The sequence below is a fragment of the Corvus moneduloides genome, chromosome 4, assembly GCF_009650955.1.
Source record: "Corvus moneduloides isolate bCorMon1 chromosome 4, bCorMon1.pri, whole genome shotgun sequence".
Lineage (NCBI taxonomy): Eukaryota > Metazoa > Chordata > Aves > Passeriformes > Corvidae > Corvus > Corvus moneduloides.
Window position 1 is genome coordinate 54,061,788 of NC_045479.1, and position 13,609 is coordinate 54,075,396.

The 13,609-nt window shown below is 36.3% G+C and overlaps 1 protein-coding gene across 5 annotated transcripts in view; it reads right to left on the reverse strand.

Moving 5' to 3' along the window:
* Positions 1-13,609, reverse strand: part of GRM8 (glutamate metabotropic receptor 8) — a 326,496-nt gene that overhangs the window by 18,069 nt on the left and 294,818 nt on the right. The gene's annotated exons all lie outside the window — the stretch shown is intronic.

The window sequence follows — 13,609 nt, forward strand, 5'->3', positions numbered from 1 at the left end:
AGTACTAGTCTTATCTAGAAATGTTTGCTGTGTTCATTCCTTACGTCAGAATAAATTTAATGGCAACCAGATGAATCAGCTGATGGCTGCTTCAATGAATTTACACCGTATTACTCCAAGTGGTGAACTGATCAAAACTTATAAACTAATAAAAATATTTTTTCATTAATTTTATCTCTGATATTTTAGCAAAAATAAATTAACTAAACTGCAGTATAAATTAGAGTTAAAAATCTGCACATTATAAAGCTATTTTCTCTCTGTTGCTACTAATCTCTAAAGGTCTCACTTGAGTGTTTACTTGCCTTGGTGTCATTCTGATTTATTTTGTCCCATAATTGATTGTGACATGTCCCCAGTACAGATTTTCTGTTAGATTTACTCACTGCAGAAGACCATTGTGAATTCTCTAATTCACTCTGGAACAGGAAAAAACATCCACTAACCTGAACTGGATTTTAGAAGCAGACACCAGGTTCCTAGCTTCAGTGCAGAGGGTAGGTATGTTGCATGCTAAACATGATACGTTCTGTGCTACAACTATCCCACAGCCCTTTCAAAGTCCACTTTGAAAAGTGGAAAAGCAAAAGACTTTCAAAATAAGTGTTTTCAAATAAGACTTTTGACTGAACCTATGTTGCACGCTAAACATGATATGTTCTGTGCTACTCTGAGAAGCTTTAAATTTCTTCTTTGTTTACCTGGAGGATTCTTAAGGCAAAGCAGGATTCTATTGACTCACACAGAAATGTGCAATATGATCCTAGAGGACCATCTCTGTGCTATCTCAGGAGAGCATCTCTGGAGAGCAACAAGGTAGAGCAGTGATGACATATATGCCTTCCCCCTCCACCCTCTGCCTTGCCCATGCACACCATCCTTCTAACTTTTACCTTCTTTTTGCTATTTGTATGTTCAGGATTAATTGAATATAGGTTTTCTAGGTTTGGTTTTTTGGGGTTTTTTTGGTGCTTTTTTTTGTTTTGTTTTTTGGTTTGTTGTTGTTGTTGTTGTTGTTTTTCAACTTAACTGCAACCTTCTCTGGTGAGGTTTCAATTAGTTTATCCCAGATAATAAAACAGTGAATACAGTGTAGTTTTACACTGTTATTATGTTATTATTGTTTATCTATTTGAACCCTCAGCAGCTACAATGTCAGTTACCTATCACAACAGGTAATACTGAATTTTTTCTAGATTCAGCATTAGAATATCTCTGATGTCACCATCCAACATTTGCTTTTCCTCTGACATTCTTACCTGTCAAGAATATTAATCCTGAAATAAAAACCCTAACATTTTAACTTTTCTGGGAGCAATGCCAGAAGATAGAAACTTACGTCTATAAGGTATGCAGCATGAAAGGTGTATAAATTGCACAGCAGAACCAACAACAAGGTGGGCTTGTGACTGATTCAGAGCTGACTGTAGTATACCTTGGCTGTAGTATACTCAGGGACAATTATGAGTGACCAAAACATTCATGTTACTCTCACAAATGTAGTTAATTATACAGGGTGAATGTGGCACACTGGGATGTTCAGGCATCCATCTGTTCTTGCTATGTTAACACCGTATAGAGAAGATAAGCCAGTGCATTTTCCTTTAGAGATGTGAAATACTTCCTGTACTGTCACTGTTATCATCTGCCACAAGACTAGGAGAGATTTGTTGTCAGCCTGAAAAGATATCGTCTACAAGGGCAGAGCAGACCTAGATTCAAGCAGAATGTGAAGTACAGCTACCAAGAGATTTCAGTTTCCAGCTGTTCAAATTTGAACTCTAAACTTGGGAATATGTCAGCCTGAGCCATGAGAAGCTGATGTAAAATCTTAGCTTTTTAACAGATGCAATACTCTTTGATCTTATATGATGGTGTCAGCATTATTGCTGAGAGGAAAATGGCTCTTCCCTTGTGTGGTATTCTCAGTGCTAAAAAGAGGTTTTGTACCAGATCGAGACCTGTTTTTTCCTGAAGCTGAAAATCCATAAAAACTTACAAAACTTCAAACCAGTTTAATTGAATCATTTGATTGCATTCTTTCCAAAAAGAATTTTTTTCATTTATAAGTAGTTAGTTCAGGGTGGAAGGGACCTCAGGTCTCTAGTCCAACATTCTCCTCAAAGCAGGGTCAGCTGTGCAGACAGACCTGGTGTCTCAGGTCTTTTTCCAGCCAGGTCTTTCAAACCCCCAAGGATGAAGAGAGACTGCACAGCCTCTCTGGGAAACCTCTTGAACTTCACTGCCGTTGGAGGAAAAACATTTTTCCTTTTAGCCAGACTAAATTACTTTTGTTTCAATTTACGTCCACGGATTCCTGCTCTCCTACCACCCCCACTGTGAAGAGACTTGCTCTATTCTCTCCGTGACCAAGATATAGGCACAAGGGGCTGCTATTCAGTCTGTCCAGAGCTGTCTCTGCTCCAGGCTGAACAAGCCCAGCTTAATCAGTCTCTCCTCACAGAGCAAGCACTCCAGTCACCAACAGTCAGGATGGTCCTTGTGCTGAACTTGCTCTAGTCAACTGCCATGTGTCTTGGGAGGTACTGGGAGGTCAGTATTTCAGACATCTCCTAATGAGAACCAGGTAGAGAGGGATAATCCTTTCCTTCAATTTACCTATCTGCTTCTGTTAACAGAGCCCAGGAGGCTGATGGCCTTGTTTGTGACCACGGCTCTGTTAACTCATGCTCAGTTTGATGTCTGTGAGGCTTTTGTGACCTTTTCTACAGAATTTCTCCCCAGTCTGTCAATTTTCACCCTGTACCATTGCAAGGTCTCTAGCTTTCCATGCGCCAAACTTAGCATCATGCCTTGTTAATTTTATGTGGTTTCCTGTTGGTTTGTTCTTCCATCCAGTCTGTGTCCTTGTATGACAACCCTTTCCTTTAGCAATCATTTATACCCCAATTTGTTACCATCAACTGTTTGGTTGTTGGTAAAGATGTTAATCAGGTCCCAGAACAGACCTCTTGTGGCCTTCAAGTAGAGTATGACATAGATCCATGACTCTCTGATCCCTTTCATCCAAACTGACTCTTACCTATCTGATGCACACCCACCAAGACTATAACATCCTAAACTTAGGCACCAAAATATTGCAGAACACAATATTTGTCAAAAGTCTTGCTAAAATCAAGGTAAACAGCATCCCCACCTTTCCGCTCATCCACAAACACAGATGTCCCATTGAAGAAGGCAGTCAGGTTGGATTGGTATGTTGACTTGTTGACTATTTCCAGAAACTTTCTTCTCCTCAATGTGACCAGAAATATGTTCCAACAGGGCTTGCTCAATGATTTTTCCAGGGACCAAAGTGAGACAAATTTACTTGCTTATATACCCAAATTTTTTTAGCTTAGTTTTAGTGTTCTTAAAATCAAGAACTACCTAGTTACTTATCTGAAAATGGGGAAAGAAAAGGTGCCACCACAAAGCAGATTATGGTAGTAGTTGTAATTAAGAGGTGCTACTTTACAAGTCATAAAGTAGTAGTAATAATAATTAAGACGTTGCTGAATTATCTGTAATAAAAAATTGAGTGGTGTTACTGAACAACCCAATGACTTTATTAATACTTTTTTTTCTTTATTTCTGCGGTATGTGCTTGGCATTTTGACCTTCCTTGTTCTGTCTTCTTGAACAAATAAAGAAGACCGAGATAAGGACCATATTTTAATTTACTATAATTAGATTCAATTTGCTAACTATGGATATTTAAGTAACCTAAATAATAAATATCTCAATAACAAATTAGTATTCAAAGTGAGACAATGAAATATGGTGAAACTTGTGTAAAGCACATGGGATTCTGATTAGTTCAACTAATAATCTGTATTTTTATGGTATATCTTACCTGAATACTATACATAAATTAGGGGTTTCTAGTCCTCAAAGCATTTTATAAATGTTACTTATTAATATAAAGTATTTTCTTCACTATTGCATATCCATTGCTCAAAGCCAACTCAGAATTCAACAGATTGTATGTTTTAAGATGTTGCCAATGTTTTAAACAGAAAATCCCTTTGGTTTATATTCCTATATATTCAGATTGTTTTTGCACAGCTGCTGTAATGATTAAATAGGACATTCCATCTCTGGAGGAAAACCAACTCCATTAAGTGAAAGAACTAAAAGGTAGTTTTCCTTTGTCTTCCTTAAAATAAATTTTAACAGGCAGTTCTGGTTTTTTCTACTTTTAAACTATAATTAATATGTCACTGTATAGCAAAATTACAAAGAGCAGTTGCATGCAAAATGGAACATGACCATGCAATTGCCAGTCACTAGAGAGTGGTTTTCTATCATTAAAGAAAAATAGAACCATCACTAGATTTGTTAGTTATGGTTGCAATGTGTCTAAATACAGGGACCAACACTCTTTTTTCTTTTAAACTAATGAGATTATCAATTTGCTTTACTTTCAGTGAACCTGATTCAGTGGGTTGGAATACAGCCTGCAGCCTACAAAATGGTGGCCAGACAAAAGGGCCAACCTTATCGGTTCCCTTAACTGCTTTCTTGGACTGTTCAGATTTTAATACTTTACCTTGCCAGTTCACTCATTTTTCAATGTAAAATTTAATGCTTGTCTAAACTAAAAAGCTTCTGCCACTAGCCAGTCTGCTGGGGCTATGCTGTCAAATCCCCTCAACATGTGCCAAATAGAGATACTCTCCTGCCAGCACAGTTACATCACCTCACTGAATGACAGATGCAAAACTAACATTAGCTTTCCTCTTTTGGCATAACCACACATTGGGATTTTGCCAGTGTAACTATATTAGTCAGGTTTGGTATGTGAGTGTGGGTTGGTTAACTTTATTTTCTGCTCTCCACATTTGTTGGCAATTCTTTGTAGACATGGCCTAAGAATGCTACTATTAATGATCAAAATGGCAGCTGACAACAACTTCCATCTATAAGGTATTTAACTTACTAAAATGTCCTGGAAGCTTAAAAAAAGTACTCTTAAGGACCACAGACTTCTGTTTGATTTGATTAAAAACAAACAGCTCACTGGAAAGGTTTCTTTTAGCTGTTTGATGAGAAATGCCATGGTCTTTATCTGAAGATTTTCCTATATTGGACTACTCACAGACTCTCCTGCAGTGGAAGGATAATATCCCATAATATCTTGTCAGGTGTAGTTCACACCACAGCTTGTTTCTCTCTTTTTTAGCTGTCAGTTTAGGAACTCTACTTCTACATAAAAGTTGGCTGAAACAGGGTGCAAATATTTTTTTTTTTTTTTTTTTTTTTTAATTTGTGGTGGAGATAAGATAACTAGGGCTGGTCATATGTAAACTCTAAATATTTTTGATATATAACTGCATACACTGTCCATACATTATTCTGCCTGGCAGAACCTCACCAGTCCCTCACAGATTTTACTGTATTTCCTTCAATCATTGATATAAACCTGGAGAACCAACTAGCTGTTACTGTTATTTTATCAATGGTTAGTAAATCTGACCTGTATTTCAGGCATCTACAATATTCATTTTCCAAAAGGAATGAAGTTGGTTTTTTTATGCTTTGGAAATCACCGTGTATAGCAAACAAAGAATAAACATGGTGCAATAAGATGTATGTAGTTATTTTTATTCATTATTTAGCTCTATAACTGTATAAATAATCTGGCCTGGAGTAGGAACAGTACAGTTAAATTTAGCACACCACTGTTTTTATGCAATAGTAGTTTGTGTAAATTGTGTTTGCAACAGACTATTATAGTACTAGGCAATATTTTGTATGGAAGTAACAGATGAACCCATGACAACTCTAACTAAAATATATCTTTGCTAATAAGCCCACCATATTCCATCTATTGAGCTTCACTAAGAGGTAAAATAATATACTAAATATCTATGAAAAGGAAATCCGTGTTATTTGCCAGCTACGCAAATCCTCACAGCCACAACATGATCCTAGCCACTGTCTCCCTCATGAGCCTTTAAGAATGAACCCTTAGCTCAGGACACTTACTTTGTCTCCCTGTGTCCCACCTTGTAACTTCTTTTGCTTTTATCTCTGAAGGCATTTTTATATTGTTATTATCTGACAGGTTGCCTGCATCACTGACATAGTATCCTGCCTTCACTGGCTTTCCTGATTGGATGGCCTAATTTTTGCCAACAGTAGCACTAAATGAAATCATTATTAATGCCCTGAGACTGTTCAGGTGAAGGCTAAGAGTACTTTAGAATGAAGGATATGATAGGAGACAGGAAGTATGGGAACACTTAGAAGATTAAAAATAATTTCCTTTCCTTCCCCACAGCCTCCCCACCCACCCCTGCAACAACAATTTTTTGCTTCTTTTGGGCTGTAAATAGGAACTCTAGAGTTTATATTAGCTGTGTTTCTACCTTTGAAAGGTAAAAAGAAGAGCGAAATCTAAATCAGATACAATATTTATCAAATTTTGCAGACCCTTCCTCTTGTCATTTTCTTACCAATCAGTTGCTATTTCTGCCACCATTTTCAACCTCCCTTTGCCAGTGTTGTTCACTCTAATCACTGGCAGCCCCTGGCTTTTACTCTTTGAATATTTCCAAGGAATGTTTAAAGGTTAATCAAAAGTGTCCATGAGCATTTGCCCTCAGGTGGTGAGCTCTTGTACCACAATATTGAGGAAGGAGGTGGTAGACAATTGCTCTCTTCACAAGTAATTTTTCTATTGCTCATACATACACAACCCTTCTTTTATTCAATGTTGTGTTGCAGACATTTTGCATTAATCCACTTTTTTTATCCACATTACTCATAATTGTCCTCCACTTCCACGAAAATACAAAATCTACAAAAAAGCAGGAATGCTAAAGAGGGGCTGAAACCCCGTTTAGCGTCCATATGTATGCTCCAAGCAAAACTACATTTTTGAAGTTGTAACAGAAATGCAAGAAAATAGGGAGGATGCTTACTGAATCACAAGTCAAATTGTATAAACGGAACCATAAATATATTATTCCACTGTTTACTCAGCTCTAAACCTGACACTTAACAAGAAACGTTTAGCCACATGAGACAGGAAATTGAATCTTCTCACTTATCCACATTCACGCTCTGTCTCTTGCATTTGATTTGTGCCAGATTAACAGAAGAGAGTGAGTGATGAGGCTAAATTGTTCCTCCCTGTGCAGAGGGAATGCAGAGATCTCCCAACAGCAAGTGGCTTTCCTCACCATATGTGCTTTTTCATCTTGGCCCAATAGGGCAGGAAAATGAATTTGAGGATTTTTAACACAACACATTATGTAAGCTTTAGCTGCAGTGCTTTGCTCCATTTTTGCTTTCAGTGGCTTATTCACACACATTTCACAGAGAGTGGCTAAGCTCAAAAGTTGAAAAAGATCTAACAGTGTGGCAAGATCTATGGAATTCAAATTAAATTTTTTACGTGAGGGTGAAATTCAGGTTAGCACTTTACACATAATTGTGATGTAGCTCAGTAAGCAGGGCTCTGTTTTTGTAGACATGCAGCATACTTAGTCATCAGTTCCCAAGTAGTCCAAAATCAGCCTACAAAATGGGAGAATTTCATGCACTTGCTGAAGAGTTGAAACCAGAAAAAAAACAGTTCAGGGAGTCTTATGCAAACCAGCTGATAATGCCATTGTGAGGACCTAGTCAGTGACAGACTATTCTATTTGAAAGACTGCATCTCCACATGAACATCACCCTATGCAACATTTTTCAGCCAATTAGTGGATTCTTTAGCAAGCATTCTGTCTGTGAATGTTTACAACACATGAACCAGACAATTCTGCATTTTTTTTTAATGATAGACTATCTTGTTGCAATCTCAATTATCCAACACATGACCTGCCCTAATTTCAGCATTTCACATGCATCATTTAAAGCTGTTTCTTTAAATGCTGAATGTTCATGTCAACACTTGTTTGCACCACATTGCATGGTGGACAACTTCGATTGAAGCACAAATGAAGTCATGGTCATCCTTGTTTCTTGACTTCATCATGTTGATTGTTGATGATCCCCATTACAAGGGTATATATAGTATTGATACCAAAAGAGATGAGATGAGGAAATGGCTGTAGTTTTGCTGCCAGTTGTGAAGTTAATGCAGCTCAACCAATGCCCTTAAAACTACATGATGTCCACTTGCCTTCTAGAAAAAAAAATGGAGCACTGGTCAGACACCATGATGCATTTTACCTTTGTATCCTGATCCAGGACAAATCAACTTGCAATTGCAGATGCTGAAGCCTGTAAATCTTACCTCTGAATTTCTGAGGAAACACTAAGCTCCTTGCTACCATTTTTACAACTGTGTAAAGAAAGTTCCTGAGAACAGAAGAGATCTAACAGAATCCATAGTTTTAAATATTTTCTATGGGTATTCTTACATTAATATATCTCTGTACCACTTAATTCTTAAAAAGCTAAATGTATTTTGTAAGTGGACCAAAAGAGCTTTCTTTCATATTTTATCAACACAATTTATAAAGCAATCGAATGTTTGAAAAAGTCTTTGTTCCTAAGCTATGGATGGACTTGATTCAGACAATTCATTTCTTCATAATAGATTTAGGGCTTTCTTCCAAAATTTAGATCATATTATATCAGGTGATCTTTATTACTTATAAACAGGCCCATGAAACAAAAACAAAAGTACAAAAGCTGTGTTCAGAGTGAAGGAACTTACACATTATATTTTTGGGTTTATGTTTTAGGCTAGTAATAAATAATCCTACAAACAATGCTTCCTCCCCCAAATAAATAATCCATCTATGTCTACTCATATTTTCACTTCTATTCAAAAAGAGATACTAAAATTCAGACAAACAGAAGTACAAAGTAAGGCTTAACTAGCTACATATGCCTACATAACTGCTAAGCTAACTACATATACCCCTTTAATTAGGGATTCTAAAGTTATATATGACGATTCTGAAATTTATTATCTGTAATTCTAGGAAAGACTAAAGATTTTGATGGCACTGATTACATGACTGAAGGGAGTGTGAATATAAAAGTTTTTACTTGCACCAATTAACTGAACATTGAAATCAATTTAAATAAAGCAATAAAGACAAAGTGTACCTCAGAACATTCTGAATCTCAAAGTTTCAACAGAATAGTGATGCTATGTTACCATAAAACTCTTTAAACTCTCAATCTTTAAAATCACAACTGTCTCCTTTCTTCTCAGTGAAAACCTTTCAAGTTAGCCATCATTCGAAGTTTTTATTTTTGTATGAGTATCACGCTGTGAGGGTTTTCTGACAATGCATTTGGGGGGGTAAAAAGTACGCTAATTTTCATTCTTTCAAAACCCTGTGACTCTGCAGCAGTCAGTCCTTTCTGAATACATGTGTAACAAAACTGGGGGTTTACTTCCATGCTCCGCCTCTGAAAACAAATTATTTTCCCAGTGCTCTGCCAAAGCTTAATCATATTTCTGCCACCAAGTTCTTCCACTATTTCATACATTTTTCATTTTTCTTTCTTGTCAATACTAAAAAGTCAGATAAGTCACAGCTACAAACTATCAGAAGTTACAGGTTTTTAAAGGATCTGGCAATAAAAACAGGATTTAAAAGGGACAAGTTTATGTGTGCAAATATGATTGACTGAAAATTTGTGTGGGATAAACTACCAAAGAGCTTATCTTATCAAAGTAATATAGAATATCAGAGACATGAAAATACGTAATAATATCTTCTGGAAGTCACATCAAATCGTATGTCTTCTGATAATCAAAAAAATTGAAATATTCCTTAAAGCTAATTTTTTTTCATGTAAAATGCATTCCATTTCTCTGATAAAGAATTCAACAACCACAATAATGTTCTCTATAAAAAACAGAAGCTACAGGGTTGATGGTTATGGCTTATGCAAAGGTTAAAAAATTGACATAGCTAAGATATTTAGTAAAATTATTGTATAATTTAGTGAGTGTTTGCTTGCCTAAAGGTCACCATATCAGACCACTGAAGTACTATGAGTTTAAGGACTCCAGTTATTATGTTATTTTTTTTAAAATCCCATATAATTACTATATATTAACCATTTTAGCAGATATAAAAAGTTTCTATGCTATTGTAACATTACTTTTTATATTTGAAAACTTCTGTACATTGCATGTTCAGAGACACAATGTTTGACAAATACTGCACTTGTAAATGTGAAAGGATGACAGACAAGCCATTGATAGGTGGACATTGACACTTCTATGATCATTATAAATACAATTTCTAGTAAGAATGTGGACTTGGGACCCAGCAAATTGACTAGAAGCCTAGGGTGACTATGTTCACATACTCTATATGTCTGCATACTGTGAAATAAATCCCAGCTTTTCTGTCTGGAGAACAAATATTGTCCTAAGCAAACTGCATTGTCCGTCTTCCTTACAGTGGGCTCTTGTATTCCTTCATATTAGTATATTGCACTATGATCTTGTATTCCTTTATTCATTGAGCTCTATCCACCAACTCTGTACAAATACCTTGTGACCAGCAAGCACAGTGGGGGTTATCTCATTTACCCTTTTGGTTGAAATATAATGCAAACTTATTTTCCTACAGTAATTATTCATTTTTAATATTTTTTAAAAGCACAGCACTGTAACAGCTACTGAGAAAAAATTAATTCTATCCTAGCTGAAACCAGGACACAAGCCCTTTAAGAAAAAAACCTCTGTGAGACAGACAGCCAGAAGAAAGGCCGACTGAGGGAGGTTACCTGTCCCCATTTTATTTCCAAGGCAGTAACTAAGCAGTCTGTCCACAAGCCACACAGCACTTTTCTGTCAGAACAGGCACCCTGTAGATGAGGAGACTCCTCTAAAAGAAGAGGTACTTTTTAAACTGTTGGTGTCACAACAATTATGTCAGATTAGGAAATTTCATTAACTGCATAAAACCTAAAAGCTTCCCCTAGGATGAAAAGTCATACATTATGCATTTGAAAGGTATTAAACACAGTAGTTTGCATTATCAGATGAAAGCATCTTGGAGTAATCACAAATAATTGAGCATTTTTGTCTCCACTTAAAAATATACTGTTGCTATGCAAGTGGAAAATCACAGCATGTTTACAGACGCATATTTTTTTAGCTGCAGAGAATACAAAGTTCAAACTTCAGGATGAAGACATGAAGAAATGAAGACATGATTCTATATGAAGGAGTATTTTTCATAACCACAGCTACCTAATGATTGCAGGTGAGGTGGTGGTGTTTAGTTTTACTATATTATTTTTGTATGGAATGATTGACCAGATCTCTCACATAAAGTAGGGTTGCAAAAAACAGATGGGGAACAAAAATTCAAAAGCTCAAAAAAGCTTTTCAGGAGCTCATAAACACTAACAGCAATGCCATATAATGGGAAACGAATAAGAAGGAAAGAATTGTGGCACAAAAAAACCCACACGGTTCTATTCTTCTACTGCACATAGCTATTTTATTTTTAGAAATATATACTATAAAATGAAAAATACCTTATTTTTTAAATGTTAAGGTATGTAGAAGTTACCAGAGTAGATTAGAATGTGATCCATGTGGTCAAATGCCATGACTTACAGAGTGGCCAAAGCAAGGCACTTTAGCGGAAGGTAAAAAGAGACCTAGAAAAAGACACTCTCTGAAGTCCTTATATTCATTATTAATCACTAGAGACTGTATTAAGACCTCAAGTATGATATTTCATCCCTTAAAAATTGTTTCTAGCACTAAAAAATGCTACTGTGCACTATTTCTATCATTATAATTTAATTATTTTTGAATATTGTTAGATTCTTGGTTTCTGACTGATGTGTGAAGGCTTATCTTCAGAATTAATAGTTGTTTTGGGATCTACCTCCACACTTTTGTGAGTGTATAACATACCACAGTGATGTGCATTGGCATTCAAGAGTTTAGCCTCTTAGTCCTCTGCATTCAGGTCCTGTACATATTATAAAAGTAAAATACTTATCCATTGGATAGACAAAACTCCTACCACAGTAGAATCCCTTCAAAGTTGGCTGCAGCTGAGCATCCATTCTGTATTTTTATATTCAGGTACACCCAGACTTTTGATCATGAAGCCACATCAAATTGCTGAGGAATGCAGGCACTGAACTGCTTGTAAATGCCAGGCAGAGTTGCGAGCGAACAAGTCCTGCCTTAGGTGCCAGTGGATTTAGAGAGGACTGCACTGAATTCTGCATGGAATCACCAGTAACAAAGACTGTTGTCATAATTTTTGATGTCACTAACAGATTCAAGGGCAGCAATCATCTCAGTGGAGATATCCTGAGATATTCTTTATCTCCTGGGAAAGGAGCTGGGCAATTTTTCTCTGTTAGCAAGCAGTTCCCATTTACAAGTAACTGTAGCTGAAGGCTGTGTTTCCCCTAGGGCTAGTGCAGAATATTGTATACAGGACTCCATGAAGGAAGGATGCAAGATAATGAACTTAAGTCAATGACAATTTTTTTCCTCTGATTTGGCAAGTAAGCTGTCATTTAAAAATTGGTTGGGATTGAATCAGATGCATTTATTCTGGTTTTGCTCACAGAAAAAACAAACTCAATAACGTTAACATTTTTAATTAATACGTGTTTTATTTATCACTGTATAATATATTTTCTTCTCAGGCCCTTGAAAGAAAAACAAATTAAATCAAATAGAGCTATGAGAGACAGAAGAGGTGGTGGCATCCTTTTACATCATAAATATTGTTAAGATATTGTTGTTTTGCCTCATAACCATTCTTGAGAATGGAGGGACTTTGTCTCATATTTCCCAGAACAGTAGCTTCATAAACTTGCTACAGAGCACCTTGGAATTATATTTTTCCATACCTTCAAATGGAAATGTTTTATATGAATTAACAATTCAAGATTCACTGGAACAGGAATCCACTGGAAAACTAGATTCACTGAAATTTCGTAGGTTCCTTGGCATAATGAGCTCCTTTAAAGAATATGATTCTCAGAGACAATGCTCAGCAGTAGTTCAGGGTTACCACAAATTTCCAAATGCAGTATTGACAAAGCCTTGACAAATATGACTCTCTCCATTTTATACAGTCACTATCCCAGCAGGAAATGAATTCACAAATCCTACATGCTCCTATGGTAAAGAACCCATATTCTATTCTATTCTATTCTATTCTATTCTATTCTGTTCCGTTCCGTTCCATTCCATTCCATTCCATTCCTGTTCTTGATGAACAGCACTTCTGATCACCATGTAGTAATGGCTAGGAAGATCATGGAATTAAATATAACCGTAAGTAATATTTGCTATAAAACTCCCCTGCATGCCTTGGGTATGCAATTGTGTCTTCAAACACATGGATATAGACTCAAAAAAGTGGCTTAACATACCTTAAACCAACATGGAAAACTGTTAATTAAACTGAAATTTTAAAGTAGGTCTTCATGCCTGGACTTGTAGGAATACCGGCAACAGAGGTGAAGACCACTGACCTGTCATTCTCATGCTGTGAAAAAAAAATTGGGATCTGGGTACAAAGCAGCAACATTTTCTGTACAGTGATCATGTGAAAGTCTGTCCAAATGGCAAACTTTCAGGACAATGACTCCACCAAATGTCCTGCCCACCTTAATTAACATTATAAGTGAT